The 18372-nt window shown below is 36.9% G+C and overlaps 1 protein-coding gene and 1 pseudogene across 2 annotated transcripts in view; both read left to right on the top strand.

Annotated features, from left to right (window-relative positions):
* LOC105181424 (Molecule interacting with CasL) overlaps window positions 1-18372 on the top strand; it is a 288317-nt gene that overhangs the window by 221247 nt on the left and 48698 nt on the right. The gene's annotated exons all lie outside the window — the stretch shown is intronic.
* LOC109503627 (uncharacterized) lies at window positions 12408-14583 on the top strand (annotated as a pseudogene).

Consider the following 18372-nt stretch of genomic DNA (forward strand, 5'->3'; position numbering starts at 1 on the left):
TCCAGCCTTATTCAAATGGTTCCAAACGGTTTTTTGTGCAATCTTTAGCTCTTGGGCAATCGAAATAGTGCTTACATGACGGTCGGACTCGACAATGTCCATGATTTTATCGATATTTTCGACAATTGGCCTTCCAGTGCGTGGTGTATCTTTGACATCGAAATTACCGGAACGGAATCGACGAAACCAAAATTGCGCGTGATTGGCTGTTACAGTATCAGGACCATAAACACTATTCACATTTTCAGCCGCCTGGCTTGCATTTTCGCCTTTATCGAAGAAAAACTGTAAAATATAGCGTATTTTCTCTTTGCTAGTGTCCATCTTTGACGCGCGCTCAACCAAAACTGAGTCAACTAATCACAAAACTGTCAGAAAAGTTTTTTTAGTACGAAATCTCATCTTTCTAACGCCATCTAGTGGAACCCGATCGGACTTATACAACGCGAGATACATATAACTAAAGCCGTCTATTGGAAAAATAATGGATTTCTTTTTACTACACCTAATATTTCATAAAAATTAAGATAGCAAGTTCTTCCTGGGTTCATTTTGAAGGTTAACGTAATATATGGCTATATGAAATAAAATTGCTACTTAATTCCAAAATGGCGGATTCAACATGGCGGACCAGAATGTGAAATTTTTTTGGATTTGATTAAAACTCACTTTTCAGAAGTTTTTCTGTTTCAGAGGCGCTGATAACGAATCCAAAGTTAAAATTTTGAAATTCAATATAGTTATATCTAATATAGCTGATAAAATGTAAATAAAAAAGTTCATTTCAATGTTATTCACATTTCGTGAAATTTTTTGAAGCACGGGATGGGACAGAGTGGAACTTTACGCTGATTTATTGAACACAAACGACACCGTAGTCGTGTATACAGGGTGTCCCGGGGGGCTCCCGGAAGGAAAGGTTAATATTTCATGGGGATATAGAATGAGGTAATATAAGGCAAAAATGTTATATAAACATGGTGTCGTTTATTACTGGTTTTCGAAATACAGCTATGTTAAATTACACGTCGGAATTGTCTAATATGTGTTGAAGTTTACTGCAATTACATTGTAATACATCTATCATAACAAATTTTCGAATATTTCGCCCCGTACTTCGATACATTTGTCACATCTTGTGAGAACGTGGCAGGTTGCGCGCCGGAGGGCATCTTGACGGCTCCTAATTTGATCAACAGCGGTTGATATTACACGTGCAATAAGTTCATCTCGTGTATTCACTTTAGTTTTAAACACCTCGCACTTTAACCAACCCCACAAGCAGAAATCCAGGGGAATTAGGTCGGGTGATCTTGGTGGCCACTATACTGTTCCACTGCGACCAATCCAGCGATGTGGAAACACTGCATTTAAGTGTTCTCTCACAAGATGTGTTATGAGGAGGTGCTCCATCGTGCTGAAAATATATTGTTCTTCGTATAGCCAGGGAAATATTTTCTGGTTGTTGTGGAAGCGTATTTTGTAAAAAGTCGAGGTAACTCTGCCCTGTCATACGATTTTGTAAAATAACAGGACCAATCAGCATTTCATCAATCATGCCACACCATACGTTGACGGAGAAACGAATTTGGAAATTCTGTATAACAATGGCGTTAGGGTTATCTTGCGACCAATGATGGGTGTTACGCGTATTATTTATGCTATTAAGCGTAAATGTTGCCTCGTCAGTGAAAAGTATGACAGGAATCAATTCACGATGATTCTGTAGCCACTGGCAAAACTGTAGACGTGTGGCTCCATCTCCTTCATGGAGATTTTGTACTCGTGAATGAAATGGGCACAGATGTTGGTCATGCAGTATCCGCCAGACACGTGTTCGAGGAACACCAGTACGTGCAGAGACCTTTCTTGTCCTAATCGTAGGGCTCCTTTGTACCATTTGCAGTACATTTTCTTCTTCCTGAACATTTCTCTCAACTCTACGTTCAGATGTGATGTGAGTACTGGGAAGTGTACTATTTTCACGTAAGCTGTTAAACACGTTTGAGAATACTCTTTGGCCTGGAATGCGGCGCATCGGAAAACGGCGATAATATTCTTCAACGGCTGCGGGAGCACTGCCATCACAATACCCATAAACATAAACCATATCTGCGTACTCTACATTCGAAAACACGTACGGCATGTTTGCAGTGTGTCACATACAGCAGGACAGATCATCAGGTGTGTTTCGTTAACCTTTCCAACTGATACACAACTTGTAGCACTCCGTTACGGTGAAGAATGAAATCTCAATGACGCGCCAACTTTAAATTCCGACGTGTAATTTAACATAGCCGTATCTCGGAAACCAGTAATAAATAACACCATGTTTATATAACATTTTTGCCTATATTACCTCATTCTATACATCCATGAAATATTGACCATTCCTCCCGGGACACCCTGTATGATTTTTCAGGCATATGTATTTCTACCTGTACTTTTCTAACGTCATTGAGTGCTGATATTTTTTTGTATCCTTGAAATAAAAGTGGATGTCCTTTGCGTTTTAAAGAACTATATTCATCAATTAATTGTTTTGCCAATTTGAGGCGGAAATGTAATTGCTCTTGAGTAGACATTTTTTCTTATACAAAATTAGACGTTTATAATTACTAAATTAATCAAATAATAAAAAATTCTATGCCACCACTTAGTTGAGCGCTTATCAATAGCATATTGCTTTTTTAATTGATCGAATCGATTCACGCTCCCTATGGTTTTATTATAGGTCACAACAGCAGATGGACAAGTTACAGTAATTTTTATACCGTTCTTATTTTTTGTTTATACTTCTGCTACATCTTTTGGATTATGCGTTGTAGTTAAACATGTCACAAGCTTCTTATTCATCCACTTTATAGCTGCGACATTTGTTTCACTTGGAAATCATAGTCACCTCTTTACATTTTATTTTCTATTTTTATCATGGGAGGTAACTTAACTCGATTACTTCTAATTGTTCCCATTGAAAAAATTCCCTTCTTATGAAGCTCAGATTGACCGTAATGAAGAAATTGTCGAACGCAACAAATGTTCCGGTTTGTTATAAGTAATATGTGGGAAGGTATGGCCCGTCAAAACATTCCCCCTCCACTCGACCCGCCGGCGCCACTAAACCACGCCCATCGGCTCTGGCGGGTCGAGTGGAGGGGGAATGTTTTGACGGGCCATACCTCCCCACAGGCAAAAAATAATCGACTTTTGAAATAAGCAAATTATGGCCGACATTATTAGGGAGTTGTTGGCAATTCTGGCTCTTGATCAGCTACTTAATTTGCATATTGCATTTGCGGAAATACTCTGTGAGCTCTGCTGGATTCGAACCTGGGAGACCTCTGGCTCTTGAGTCACGCGTCTTACCACTACGCTACTACTATTATACCCTGACGGAAACTAGTTATATAGCCTACATATGGAAAGTATCGATGTCACAAGTTTTGGAGAAACTCTGTAGGCTCTGCCAGGGCCACCAAACTCCCATGTATTATGAGGGGACAGTGTTTGCGCGCCCTCGCAAATTGAGTACCTTCGTAATCGGAACTAAATATCGATTTTGTACTATACTCAGTCGATAAATATGTTTAATAATACAGAATAAATTTTAACTTTTGTTTCTGTTAAATGGAAATAAGAAGATGACTTTTGTATATTTATTTGCTGATTTCAAATTTTTTTACCATTTTTTATATTGAATATATCTTTTTGTAACACATTTTTGGTAAAACGAAATAACAATGATTTTATTAAGTGAATACTTTTTAGTGTTTATTATGTTTGTTGATATCCTGATTCTGAATATGAAGTCCGAATTAAAATTAAAATAAAAGTTTTACATAGAGAATTTAACAAAAATTCAGGCGTATATCATTAATTATGAGTTCATTTTCAGATGCAAAAAGAATTTATTTTTCACAACTCTCAGAAAAGAATTATCTTATTTGAATTCCCTGTGCTATGTATTTTACATATTTTACAATATTATTCCATATTATTTGTAGAAATCAAAATAATAATATGAAATGATATTTCTTAATGCATTGATAAGATAATATTGGGCTACAAGTGGAACTTAATGCAGAATGAGGTAGATCTGTTACTGTCTTTAATTTCACACTCAGTATATCAGTATATCAATCAGTATATCAAAAAATTTAAGAAATAGTAAAAAGTATTTATTAAATATAATCGTTGTTGACCAGTATAATTAAAACTTAAATAGAAATAAAATTTGAAAATTACAAAAGAAAAAATAGATTGTTGTTGTTATAATTAAAATTCATTAAACATTTTGTTTACAAGTATTAAACATAATATGTCACCACAGTTCTCGAAAAATACAATAACTGATAAATATTAGCCTATGAGAACTTTTTGCTGTTGTTAGGTTGATTTTGCTTACAATTCTTTTTTAAATACCGTTTTGCCATCCTATTAGCTTCATTATAAATAAAATTACTAAACCATTCATCTTGCATTTTACCATTTAAAATGTTATTAATAAATTTACACCATTGTAATATAAAATATTTTGCTATTTCTTTGCTCATAATATTCTTAAGATTGATAACAATGCATCGGCATCAACAATATTTCTGTGTTTAATGTATTATATGTATTATATGTGTTATATGTATTAATTTGTTTAAAATTTTCGTTTCATGGCAAATATAAGAAAATCTTATTTCTAAAATATCAATTAATTTTATGATGGTTTCTAAAATGAGCTGGCTATTTATCATTTGTTCACATTCTGTGCATTTTCTTAGTAATTCATGACGCATAATATTTTGTAATATTTTCTGCGCGTCTATAAATAAATGTGTATCAGTTGTTTCTGATATTGCAGCTTCAGTACATTCAATATGTTTCTCTTCCTCTGAAGTTGTAATTTCATCAACAGAGAACATATTTAATAAAGCTAGTGATGAATTTTCTTCATTTCCTTCACAATTACCAGGTGTGTCGGTAATTCCTTTCCGGTTTTTTCGCTAAAGAAAACACATTATTTACAGTGGATAGTTAAAATATATTTATTCAAAGTATTGGCCATTTGATTCTATACATTTTGCCCATCTCTCAGGCAATTTATGGATGCCATTCCAAAAGAATTGTTTTTCCTTTGAGCTAAACCATTCGTCGAGCCATTTTTTAACTTCTTCGAAATCGGCGAGGTACTGCTCTGCAAACGCGTGCCCCATCGATGCGAAAAGGTGGTAGTCGGATGGAGCCAGGTCTGTAGAGTACGGCGGGTGCGATAAAACTTCCCATCCAAGTGGTTTCAACACTTCTTTGACTGGTTTTGCTGTATGAGACGGCGCGTTGTCATGCTGCAAAATCACCTTATCATGTCTTTGAGCGTATTGTGAACATTTTTCGATCAATGCACAGTTCAAATTGATCATTTGTTGTTGCTAGCGATCAGTATTAACTGTTTCTCCAGGTTTCAATAGTTCATAATATACGACACCAACCTGGTCCCACCAGACACAGAGCATTGTCTTGCGACCAAAGCAATTTGGCCTTGCAGTCGATGGGCCGCCTTCGCCAGGTGATAACAATGATTTTTTTCGCTTGGGATTTTCGAAATAAATCCATTTTTCATCACCCGTTACTATTCGATGCAGAAGTGACTTCCTTTCATACCTTTGAAGCAGCATTTCACTGACGATTTTTCGATTTTCCAATTGCCTGTCATTCAATTCATGTGGCACCCACCTTCCCATCTTTTGGATCTTTCCCATTGCTTGTAATCGTTCACAAATTGCTACTCGGCTCACATTCAACTTTTCTGCCAATTGTTTTTGAGTTTGTGTTGGGTCTTCATCCAATAACTCCTGCAATTCCGCATCTTCAAACGTTTTCGGCCTACCAGGACGTTTTTTGTCTTGAACGTTGAAATTACCACATTTGAATTGTCGAAACCACGTTTCACATGTTCTTATGGTTGGAGCATGCTCACCGTAAGTCTCTACCAGCAAACGATGACTTTCAGCGGCTTTTTTCTTTTGATTAAACAAGAAAAATAATGCGTGCCGCAAATGCACGTTTTCAGGCACAAAACTCGACATTTTCAAAAAATTATTAATCTATAACGCTGTTATTTTGGCGGAACGTAACTTGTGTAGTTTTGAGGTTAATGTCAGTAGAATAAAATGACATATGTATCAAATCATAACATTGCATACTTATGGCTAGTGACATTGTTACAAAACCGGAAAGTAATTACCGACATACCTGGTATAACAATCACGTTACCAGAGGTAAAACGAAATTATATAAAATGAATTCGCTCGAAATTCAACATGCGCTACAACATCTCAACGCCAGATACACAGGCGTCTATCCAGCCGACAGATTACCGAGGGACGGGATCGACGGCAATAGTCGCTAATACGGACAATCACGACCGTCCAGGACAGCACTGAGTCGCATTCTACAGGGTTTTCCAATTGTTGCGGATCGATGTTGGTAGCCTGTGGCGGCCATGTTGTTTTGGCGGCGTCTGTCTGTTGTTTATTATTCAGTCACTGATGCCAAATCACCATGACAAGTTACACGATTGAGCAGCACGTCCAAATGATAAAACTTTATTATCAAAATGAGTGTTCGTTAGTGCAAACGTTGCGCGCGTTGCGCCCATTTTACGGCAGACGCGGTGGCCCTTCAAAGTCGACTCTCCAACGGTTGGTAGCCAAATTCGAGACGACCGGTTCGGTAAACGATCAGCCAACACCCGTACGTCAAAGGAACGCCAGATCGGCCGAGAACATCGCCGCTGTAAGTGAAAGTGTGCAGGAGAACCCGAGGCAGTCAATTTCTCGCCGTGCACAAGAACTCGGCCTTTCGCAGACTTCAACTTGGCGAATTTTGCGTCGGGACTTGGGCCTGCACCCGTACAAGATCCAACTGGCCCAGGAGCTCAAAGTTAATGACCATAGACAACGCTGTTTGTTCGCTAACTGGGCTTCGGAGCATTTGGAAGAGGACCCCAATTTTGGCCGAAAAATCATCTTTAGCGACGAGGCGCATTTTTGGATGAATGGCTATGTTAACAAGCATAATTGCTGTATATGGCACCGACGCCACCCCACACGAGGTTTAACAGGTAGCAATGCATCCACAAAAAATTACTGTTTGGTGCGGATTTTGGGTCGGCGGCGTCATTGGTCCGTACATTCTCGAAAACGACGTTGGTGAGGCCATCACCGTCAATGGCGAGCGCTACAGAACGATGATAACCAATATCTTTTGGCCCAAATTGAACGATATGGACGTGGACGACATGTGGTTCCAGCAGGACGGCGCTACGTGCCACACAGCGGACGCCACGATGGACATTCTGCATGAACGATTTGAGCGTATGGTTATCTCTCGCAGAGGTGACGTGAATTGGCCACCAAGATCGTGCGATTTGACCCCGCTAGACTTTTTCTTGTGGGGTTTTCTGAAGTCGCAGGTCTATGCCAATAAGCCGTAATCAACCGATGCCCTTAAAGTCAACATAACCAAGGTCATCGCTCAAATTCAGCCGGATCTATGCGGCAGATTCATTGAAAATTAGACCACTCGGATCCGTGCCACCGTGAGAAGCCGCGGCGGACATTTGAACGATGTTATATTCCACACATAATGGCATACATGGGCCTTTCAAATAAAAAAAGAATTTCGTTAATACCTCACACACAGCTTGTTTTATTCCATTGCAACATCGACCAGCCCTTATTGAAAAACCCTATACATCGATCAGAATGGAACAGCCACATACTTTGACAGCTACGGGATATCATCCCGGGACTCGCGATTTCTCCTGCGTCTTAGAAGAAATTCCTCCACTTACCGATGGAATACTTCTCAGTTACAGGGTCTCTTATCGACGACTTGTGGCCATTATTGTTGTGTTTTTATTTACTTTATGTGCAGGGGTTATAACCTCAATGCCTTTAAAAATTTGTTTACCAACCATTGCGAACGAAACGATCAGCTAATTATACGAATGTATAAGAAAATCTTTTGTCAATGTAAGCGCAATCACTAGATTATCTTATCCCTATGTACCAGGTTCAATACTGTATTAGAAAAATGTGTAAGAATAAAATGTGAATTTATTCTATAAAAATTTTGTATATTCCTTTCTTTCCGCCTCTTTTCTCTTCCCTGTGATCTTTAATTCGCGGTAACAAGACCCGTTGTAAACTTTTCGAGTTCGAAAGCGAGAGGACACAGGTAAAATTATTGAGGTAGACATAGACCGGAGGTATCGTCTTCTAACAATTGCTGAGTAGTTTTTATCTTCGAAATTATCTTTATCTGCTCGAACATGTGCACACACGCTCGCGCGCTTCAAGAGTAGGGGCCTCAGAGCCACGAGTCCGTAGGGCTTAGAATTTTCGAAATTTTCCACGCGTGACGTCAATACTCTACGTATCTATACAATATAGCTAGTTTCCATCAGAGTATAGCAATAGTGTAGCATATAAGACACTTGACTCAAGAGCCAACGGACCCTGGTTTGAATCCGAGGAGGACCTACAGGATTTTTCCAGAGAACACACATGTGGGGATAACCACACGCACACACACGCACACACGCACATACCTCACCCGTTTATATGACTACGTCGTAAAGCCAGTTTCTACCAGAGAGCAGCAGTAGTGCAGTGGTAAGACGGTTTAACTCAAGAGCCAGAGGACCTCGGTTCTCGAATCTGAGCAGGACCACAGAGTTTTTTCAAAACTTGTGACGTCGATACTTTCCATATGTAGACAATATAGCTAGTTTCCATCAGGGTATAGCTGTAGCGCGGTGGTAAGACGGTTTGGCTCGAGAGCCATAGGTCCCCGGTTCGAATCCAGCAGGGCCTACAGGGTTTTCCCAAAATCTTGTGACGTCGATACTTTCCGTATGTAGGCTATATAATAACTAGTTTCCATCAGGATATAGTAGTAGCGTTTTAGCGGTAAGTAAGACGCGTAACTCAAGAGCCAGAGGTCCCAGGTTCGAATCAAGCAGAGCTCACAAGAGTTTTTCCGCAAATGCAAATTAAGTAGCTGATCAAGAGCCAGAATTGCCAACTCCCTAATAATGTCGGCCATAATTTGCTTATTTAAAATTTATTATAAAGTCGATCAGTTTTTGCCTGTGGGGAGGTATGGCCCGTCAAAACATTCCCCCTCCACTCGACCCGCTGGCGCCGGTGGGCGTGGTTTAGTGGCGCCAGCGGGTCAAGTGGAGGGAGAATGTTTTGACGGGCCATACCTTCCCACATTCTACTGTTATAAATCGTTCATAAGGTTGAAAATAACGCATTCTCCTAAAGTATTATTGGAACTTGCATTTGATTTTTCTGTATAAATTTCGAATTTCGATACATAATCGGTTTCGGAGTCTGCACGACACCAAACTTTGTAGCCTCTGTGTATAGGTTTCATAGGCATATACTGTTTTAGTAATGAACGTCATTGAATCTAATGAATGAAAAAAATCATAGATTCATCTACTGAAGCGAAAGTTGAAGGCTTGTAAGCCTTTGCACTATTATCGATTATACCTTTAATGAAAGATCTAATATTGTGTAGTTTATCGTGATTTGGGTCATTTTTCGGGAGTTGAAGTGTGTTGTCATTGACATGAATCATTTCAATAATTTCGTCGAAATGATTAAGCGTCATAGTATTCGTAATAATGTTTACCTTTAGACTAGGATCAGAACTCCGGTAATTCTTTACTCTTGGCAACTGATGAAGGCCCATACAAATTTGAATCCCAATCCAGGCTTTCAATTCGGAAGCAGTAATATTAGTCCTTTTCTTCAAATCTTGAGATGTGTTCATTCTCGTTTGTACAGATTGCGAGTTTGAAAGTTTCTGCGAGGCATATTTATTAGTTTCAAGCATAATTTTCTCCACTAATTTGTCATTAAATAAGCATGAGAAGAATCTTTCTCCGAGTTATTATTATCTACGTTTATACTTACTTTCGCTTGTCTTGCAGTTTCATTATCGAAGAAAACCATACTTCCAATATCTTGCAATCATCCTACGTGCGTAATAATTTCATCATTATTTTCATTATCGTCTTGTTTTGATTCAGACTCACTGTCAGATTTCGAAATCTCATCATCATTTGAACTTCTGTTACTAAGTCGCCATTTGCTTCAGAATCGTCTGGATTGTTTGGAAGTTCTGTAGGTTCCGTTGAGTAAGACTTCTTTCATTTATACATGACTATTCCGCCAACCGATGATTTGAATTGAATCAAATTACTGATAAGTACTAGTCGTGAAAACAACTGATGAGGAGTAGCCGTGAAAACAACTGATGTGCAGTAGCCGTGAAAATAACAGATGAAACGTAGCCGTGAAAACAATTGATTAGAAGTACCTATGGAAATTGATATTTCAAATCAGCAGTCTTAAAAACTTCTGGAATATCATTCTATATCTGGAGTTTCATTCAAATCCAAGGAAATTTTACATTTTGGTCCGCCATATTGAATTTGTCATTTTTAATTTTGAAATTTTGACTACAGATTCGTAATCAGCGACTCCAAAAATCTCTGGAATATGAATTTTATTCAAATCTAAGAAAATTTTACATTTTGGTTCGCCATATTGGATTCGCTATTTTGAATTTTGAAATTTTGACTACAAATTCGTAATCAGTGACCCTAAAAACCTTTAGTAAGACTTTACTGAAGGATGTAAATTATCCCTAGAGAAAAGTCAGGCACGAGAAGGTTAATTTCACGAATATAGTATATAAGTTTTTAAAATTCTTGTCAGTTATTTCAATATATCTTACTACTGATTTTGTTCGCATATGCTCGAAAAGTTAAACAAAAGCGAACTGAATACCTTTATCAGAAAGATCGGCTGGTCGTTGACAAAGTTAGCAGGAACGACTCGAAGACTGAGCTGGTAGCTTAAAATTGATGTATTATAAAATATGATAGAACGTTGTAACTGTGAATAGATTACTATTCAGCAATCATTACTACTCAGGAATCTGGACAGATTGACGGAGGAGTTATTCGTTCGGATACTTCGAGTCAAATGATAATTACGAAAAAACAAATGAATGTCGGAAAGAAGAACGTAATGCTAAACGTAAGAGATATATATATATAGGATGGGCCATTTTTATTTATCCACACTAATAACTTTGAAGATTATGGAAATATTGAAAAGTGTCCAAAAAAAAGTTATGGGGATCGTAGGGGGTCAACTGCTGATGATCTTGACTTTGACTTTGAAGGGCATTTTCAAGGTCAGTTGAAGATCAACTTAATTTTTTTAAATAGCACAATTTTTTATATCTTTTTTTCTACTGATTAATTTTAATAACTTTTGTCTGAAATATTTTTATTTGTCTAATATTTTTTAAGATATTTAAGGAAAACTTGATAACTTTTTCAATATTTAACTTACGATATATCGCTAATCACTTGTCGAAAGCAAAAATGGTACATGACTTTTTTACTCTATTTAATTTCAAAAATATATTGTTATAACAGCGCCTTTACTTTTGTTAATTTATCGATCTTTGGAAATGTCACAATCATCAAATTAACAAAACTAAAGGCACTATTATAGCAATATATTCTTGAGGTTAAATAGAGTAAAAAAGTCTAGTAGCATTTTTTCTTTCGACAAATGATTAGCGAGATATCGTAAGTTAAATATTAAAAAAATTATCAAGTTTTCCTTAAATATCTCAAAAAATATTAGGCAAATAAAAGTGTTTCAGACAAAAGTTATTAAAATTAATTGGTAGAAAAAGAAGATATAATAAAAAATTGGGCTTTCTATTTTAAAATATTAAATTGACCTTCAACTGACCTTGAAAATGCCCTTCAAGGTCAAAGTTAAAGTCACCATCAGTTGACCTCCTACGAACCTTATAACATTTGTTTTGGACATTTTTCGATATTTCCATGATCTTCGAAGTTATCAGGGTGAGTAAATTAAAATAGTCCACCCTGTATATATGATATCACCACCTATACTACCACCTATCTACACATGTAGACCACCTGTACCACACGATTTTTTTTGTAAATGCGACATTTTAGGGGAAAATGTTTCAGACAAAAGTTATATGATTTCAGAAGGGACATATAACAATTATATTATTTTGTTTATAGATGGCACCACTTTCGAAATATTTACTGATCATTATTTTTCTTAAAGGGTAACACTTATGTAAAATTTTCAAAAAATCGATTTTTTTTCAATTCTTTTAAATACACTTTAAGGTCTTAGCAATGAAGTAAAATGGTTTTATAGCCAGAAAAGTTTTTTCTTTGAAGTTATAGGCTTCCGCGGCAAGCGCCTCAGAGTGCAGTTAGCCGGGTCGAGCGAGCGCGCGGTACTTCGGAACGCTTAGAGTTCATAGAATGTAAATATTTATATTTGCGGTTCCCTGTGACAATTCTAAGTATATATATGACATTAGTAATATATAAGTTTGAAATGTATTGATATAACGACAGCTGTTACAAGAACGCTAACCGCACGCGCATCGATCTCGATTTTTACTTGATAATACGGTTATTTATTATTTATTTTGTTAAGTTTTGTGCAAATGTTGCAATGAGTGGTATTGCAAAGAAAGTATATATCTCAAAAACAGGTTCAAAACATAATACGACTGCAATAAAACGAAGCAACGCGAAGAAACGGCACCCTTTGAATCATCATGAAATAGAAACCGAGAGCGAGAGCGTTGGTACCTCGGCAAAAAAATTAAAACTGTCCAATAGTGCGCAAGATATTAAGGTTAATGACTCTTACAGTTATCAAATACTAAACTTTGTGGCTGTTTTTTCGACAATATCGCAACTTGTGTGCAAAACATGCGGAAAAGAAATAAAATTCCCCGAGGCAAATAAACGTGGCTTGAGCTTCAAAATTGTGGTTTCTTGTGGCGTGTGCGAGGATACTTCTATTCCCAGTTGCAGTTTAATAAAAAATGGTTACGAAATTAATCGAAGAATAGTTTTATCAATGCGTTTATTGGGCATTGGCTTGAACGGTTTGATAAAATTTTGTGCATTTATGAGTCTGCCTCGGCCTATGTTTCAGTCACTCAATGAAAATATCATAAATACGATATCTATAGCCACAGACGCAGTTCGTACGGTAAGTATGAAGCAGGCAGTGCAAGAAGAGAAAAGATTAAGTGCCGAAAAAGTACAAATCGAGGGCCTCACTGTCTCCGGCGTTGGGTCGTGGAGAAAACGAGGATTCTCGTCGCTGTTTGGATTAGTGACGCTAATCGGCTGGAACACAGGCAAGGTCATTGATATACTAGTTAAATCCAGGTACTGTAAATCTTGCGAACTGTGGAAGAGAAAGGAGAGCACTGCAGAATACTTGGATTGGCTCGAGTCCCATGCTAATAACTGTCATCGAATCACGAAGGCTCAGCCGGAAAAATGGAAGTAGATGCGATGATCGAAATGTTTCAGCGCTTCGAAACTCTGTATGGTCTTAAATATTTTAATTACATCGGCGACGGCGACAGCAAAACTTTTAAAGGCTCATTAGATGCTCAGCCTTACGGAGACGTACTTATTGCTAAAAAAGAGTGCATTGATCACGTGCAAAAATGCATGGGTACGCGGCTGAGGAACTTGTAAAAACGAAGAAAGATCTGGGAGGAAAAGGCAAGCTAACGGGCAAATTAATTGATGAATTAGCAATTTATTACGATCTGGCTATAAGAAGAAACTCAGATTCGATAGAAAAAATGCGAGATGAAATATGGGCCACAATTTATCATAAGATCTCGACAGACGAACAACCTCAGCACGACAAATGCCCGAGCGGTGCCAACTCGTGGCACGTGGCAAGCTGCGAAAGTCACAGATAAATTATAAGCACAAACCGACGATGTCAGCACAGGTTTTTGATGAAATCAAACCTATATATTGTACCAATACCAATACATAGTACCAATACATATACCAATACATATGTACCAATACATAGACTTAAGCTCCGATGAACTGCTCAATCGTTGCTTGGGAGGATTTATTCAGAATAGCAATGAGAGTTTTAATGCCGTCGTGTGGTCGATCGCGCCGAAAACTTTATCGAGCGGTAAAAAAGTACTAGAAGTCTGCTCTGACATTGCCGTTTGCCTATTTAACGATGGAATAAGCAGTATTATGCAAATAATGCAAATTCTGGGCATCATTATAGGCCCTAACTGCTATAATTTCTGCATCGAGGCCGATGAACGACGCATTAAACTGTCCGACCGGTCTCTCAGCGATGCAGCGAAAGAGGCTCGCTTGAGCCTAAAAGTTGTGAGAAAAGATGAATAAGACGAAAATCTTGCTGTCTAAGGGCAACTGTATGGTCCTGGGATCGCAGACTAAAGGTAAATTCATTTTAAGTATAAAATTTTAATTGTTAGTCAAAGAATATTAACATTCAAAGCTTTAAACGCATTTTTCTTGAAACAGCATTTTTAAAGTTGGCTAGCAGTATAACTGAAACAATTTTTAATTGATTGACTTCAAATTTTAACAGGACTTTAAAAACTAAATTCTCTAGAGAAATACGTAGGATTGTTTTGATAAGTTAAAAATTGTTTGAGTTACAAATGGTTTTACACGTTTTTTTCTCGAAAAAAATTGAAATTTTGTTTAAAACTCCGTCATTTTTTCAAAAATCAATATTATCAAAAACGGCTACATATTTCTCTAAGTATTGGAGTAAAGAAAACAAATTTTTTTGTTTTTTGTTCTAGACTAAAAATTACGGCACTTATGCTGCTAGTCGCGGACCACCTTGCCGGATCGACTGCTTCCTTCATCCAGCTGCAGCTCTACCATTTTGAATATTTTTACCACTAAAAAATTATTTTTTGTACTTTTCAATATGAACAACAACATTATCAAAGTAATTTTTCAATGGCACTATTGAGAAAATTATAAAAAATCCCCAAACATAGAGTTCATTTTCGGCCGGTTATATAGGTGTAACCCTTTTAATGGAAATCTTAATTTTTCATTATATTATCGTTTTTTACCAATTAATTGAAATAATTTTATCTGAAATATTTTTTCATTTGCCTAATATTTTTTGAGATATTTAAGGAAAACTTGATAATTTTTTTAACATTTAACTTACGATATCTCGTTAATTATACGTCGAAAGCAAAAATAGTATTAGAACTTTTTCACTTTATTTAGTCTCAAGAATATATTGCTACAATAGTGCTCTAACTTTTGTTAACTTATCAACCTTTGGAAATTTCAAAATTATCAAATTAACAGAAGTGAAGGCGTTATTGTAACGATATATTCTTGACATCAAATAGAGTAAAATAGTTTATCACTTTTTCTTCCAACAAACAGCGAAATATCGTAAGTTAAATATTGAAGAAGTTACCAAGTTTTCCTTAAATACTTAAAAAAATATTAAGATAATAAATAAATGTTTCAAACAAAAGTTGTTCAAATTAGTTGGTAGAAAAAGATGATATAATAAAAAATTGAGGTTTTCATTTAATAAAATTGATGATCAGTGGATATATCTCGAAAGTAGCGCTATCTATAAACAAAATGCTATCATTATTTTATATCCTCCTTCAAATCAAACAACTTTTGTCTGAAACATTTTTTTCTAAAGTGTCACATTGACATTTGAATGATACCTGGCAACGAGAAACAGATCGTTCAATAATGTTCGACGAAAAAGATCATAGTCGAAAAGAGAAACCAATTCAATTAACGTCAAAAGCAGATATTTATCAAAAAAATATTTGCCGTCAATGTGTAGGTAGGATTGGAGAGGAATAATTATGAAGTTGGTTGAAGGATAACCAAAGCTGTTAGAATAAAATGGTTAATATTACTGAATAAAGTTTTCACTTTCTATGAAACAATCGTTTTCCATTTTCTGAAAAAAATCGGCAATCATTTTCTTTACAACCTAATATAATATAGACTCATTATTTTAATAAGGTGAAGAATAAATTGAGGTATGAGGTTTAGGTCCTAATACCTAACCTAGGTCTATGCATAAGTTCCTATGGTTTTTTCGGCGACTTAGTTATGTATATTAAAGAAATAATACATGTTTTATCCAAATATTTCTTTTTACTTGTTATAAGTTTGGACCATTTTTCAGGAAATAAATAGATTCATTGATTAAAGAATGATGCATCTTTCGATAACATGAATTCATCAACCCATTTTTGTATTTCAATCTCATTTTTAAATCGTACACCAGACAGATGGTTCTGCATTAATCGAAATAAGTAATAATCTGAAGAGGCAAAATCTAAATTATATGTCGGGTGTGGTAGAACTTCTCACTGAAGTTCCAATAAGATATCCTTGATCGTGGATGTAACATGTGGCCAAGCGTTGCTGTGTAACAAAATGATTTTTCGATTTCCTTTCCCTGTCTACAGCCTTTTTTTCTGAATTTTTTCGTTCAACCGAAACAATTGGCGACTATAGCGTTCTGTAGTAATCATTTTACCAAGTTTGAGCAGTTCATAGTAGAACGCGTCTTTCTAGTCTTACCAAATGCAAAGGAGAATCTTATGTCTGTGAATATTGCGCTTTAGTGTCGAAGTGTAGAAAGCTGTCCAGGGTCTAACCACTTCTTTTTAGGGTTTAAGGTTGTCATAATAAATGTATTTTTCATCTCCAATTACTATTTTCTATAAAAAGACTTTTTTTCGTCGAGCAAACAGTGAGATACAGGTGTTGAATCGGTTGCTAATAGCTCGTTCCGATAGTTGATGTTAACCACAGGACCCATTTCCTTTCTTTCTGGATCTTTCCCAATGCATGTAAGCGTCGAAGTACTGTTATGTGATTAACAGAAAGTTGTTCTGCAAGCTCCATAGACGATTGAGCTGCATCTTCGACGAGTAAAACTTCTAAATCCTCGTTTTTCATTTCTTAAGGTCATCCAAAGTGAAGTTTATCATTAACATCGAAATTTCCACTTCGGAACCTTTGGAACTAGAATTGGCATGTACTTTCAGACATAATATGTTTACCATAGATCTCGCAAATAATTCTGCTTGTTTCAGCGGTACTTTTTCCGCGATGAAAGTAATACAGCATGCAGTATCGAATATGCACCTTTTCGATCTCCATTTTCAATTAAATTAAAAATGTGTATAAGCAAACAAATGCGAACTATTATATATAAGTTCGAATTTAAGTTAACCAACAGCTTTAATGTAAAACGTAAAATATAACCTAATTGAAAAGTTTACGCATTCAGATTACAGCGCCATCCAAACTTAAACTCTGGAACGTATGTACAGACTTAATAATTTCTTGAAAGTTATTCTAGGTCATGATTTTATTTTAAAGTCGTTGAAGAAATCAATTTTATTCTGCATACTTACCAAATATATGTAACGATACATACAGGCGAGTGTATCGTTACGCTGACTGCCGCTGAACATCACGCGGCAGTCACCTGAGCGCGCACCCCCCGACCCGCGCTGTCACCGCGCCTTTCAACGCGCTCACCCGAGGCTAGCCGAAGACCCGGCAGCAACGCTCGGGAACGATCGGCCACCAAGCCGAACTCGCGGCGCCGCCGAAACGATCCTCGGCGAACGTCGCATAACCACTTGCGCTGGCAAAAAATTCACTGACGCCTGTACCAGAACGGTCCAGTGTAACTCACGATTAACCACTTGCGCTGGCAAAAAATTCACTGACGCCTGTACTAGAACGGTCCAGTGTAACTCGCTGAGAGGCGTCACACAGTATTCGATGCCTTACAGAAATCGGAAAAAGATTTATATTTTCTAAACTAATTTATTTTCGACCTAGGACTTTTAATAGCTTTTTGAAGGGAATATAGAGCGTCGATTGATTATAAAATTATACAAATATAAATATTTAATTTATTTATTAATAATCATGCAAAGTGTGGTATCTCTCGAAACAGTCTGGAACATGTAATGGTACAAGGCATTTCTTACATTCCCATATAGTTTTACTTCGTTTTTTGTGTTCGGTACACACTCTACACCTTCGCTGTGGATTCTTTTTGGCATTTGTGTCTGGCAAACAATCCCACCCGACGTGCCACGCACGTCGTTTTTGTTTCTGTGACAATCGCATGACAAGGTACATACCACGTCGTTGGCGATTCTGTGACAAAAGCATTACGACGTGCGTGGCACGTCTTTCCAGCGCAAGTGGTTAATCTCGATCAAATTCGGATTAATCAACGAAAGGAACCGAAGACGGAAAATGACGAGTATATAAACTCGACAGTTTTTGGCAAGAATCAGTTTTGGGATAGGCTTCAAGCAGTCTTTGGAGAGTCTTCCAAGCATCTGAGGAAATCCATCGTCTAGGAATAGCCGTCA

Source organism: Harpegnathos saltator, unplaced genomic scaffold (genome assembly GCF_003227715.2).
Source record: "Harpegnathos saltator strain DR-91 unplaced genomic scaffold, Hsal_v8.6 scaffold130, whole genome shotgun sequence".
Classification (NCBI taxonomy): Eukaryota; Metazoa; Arthropoda; class Insecta; order Hymenoptera; family Formicidae; genus Harpegnathos; species Harpegnathos saltator.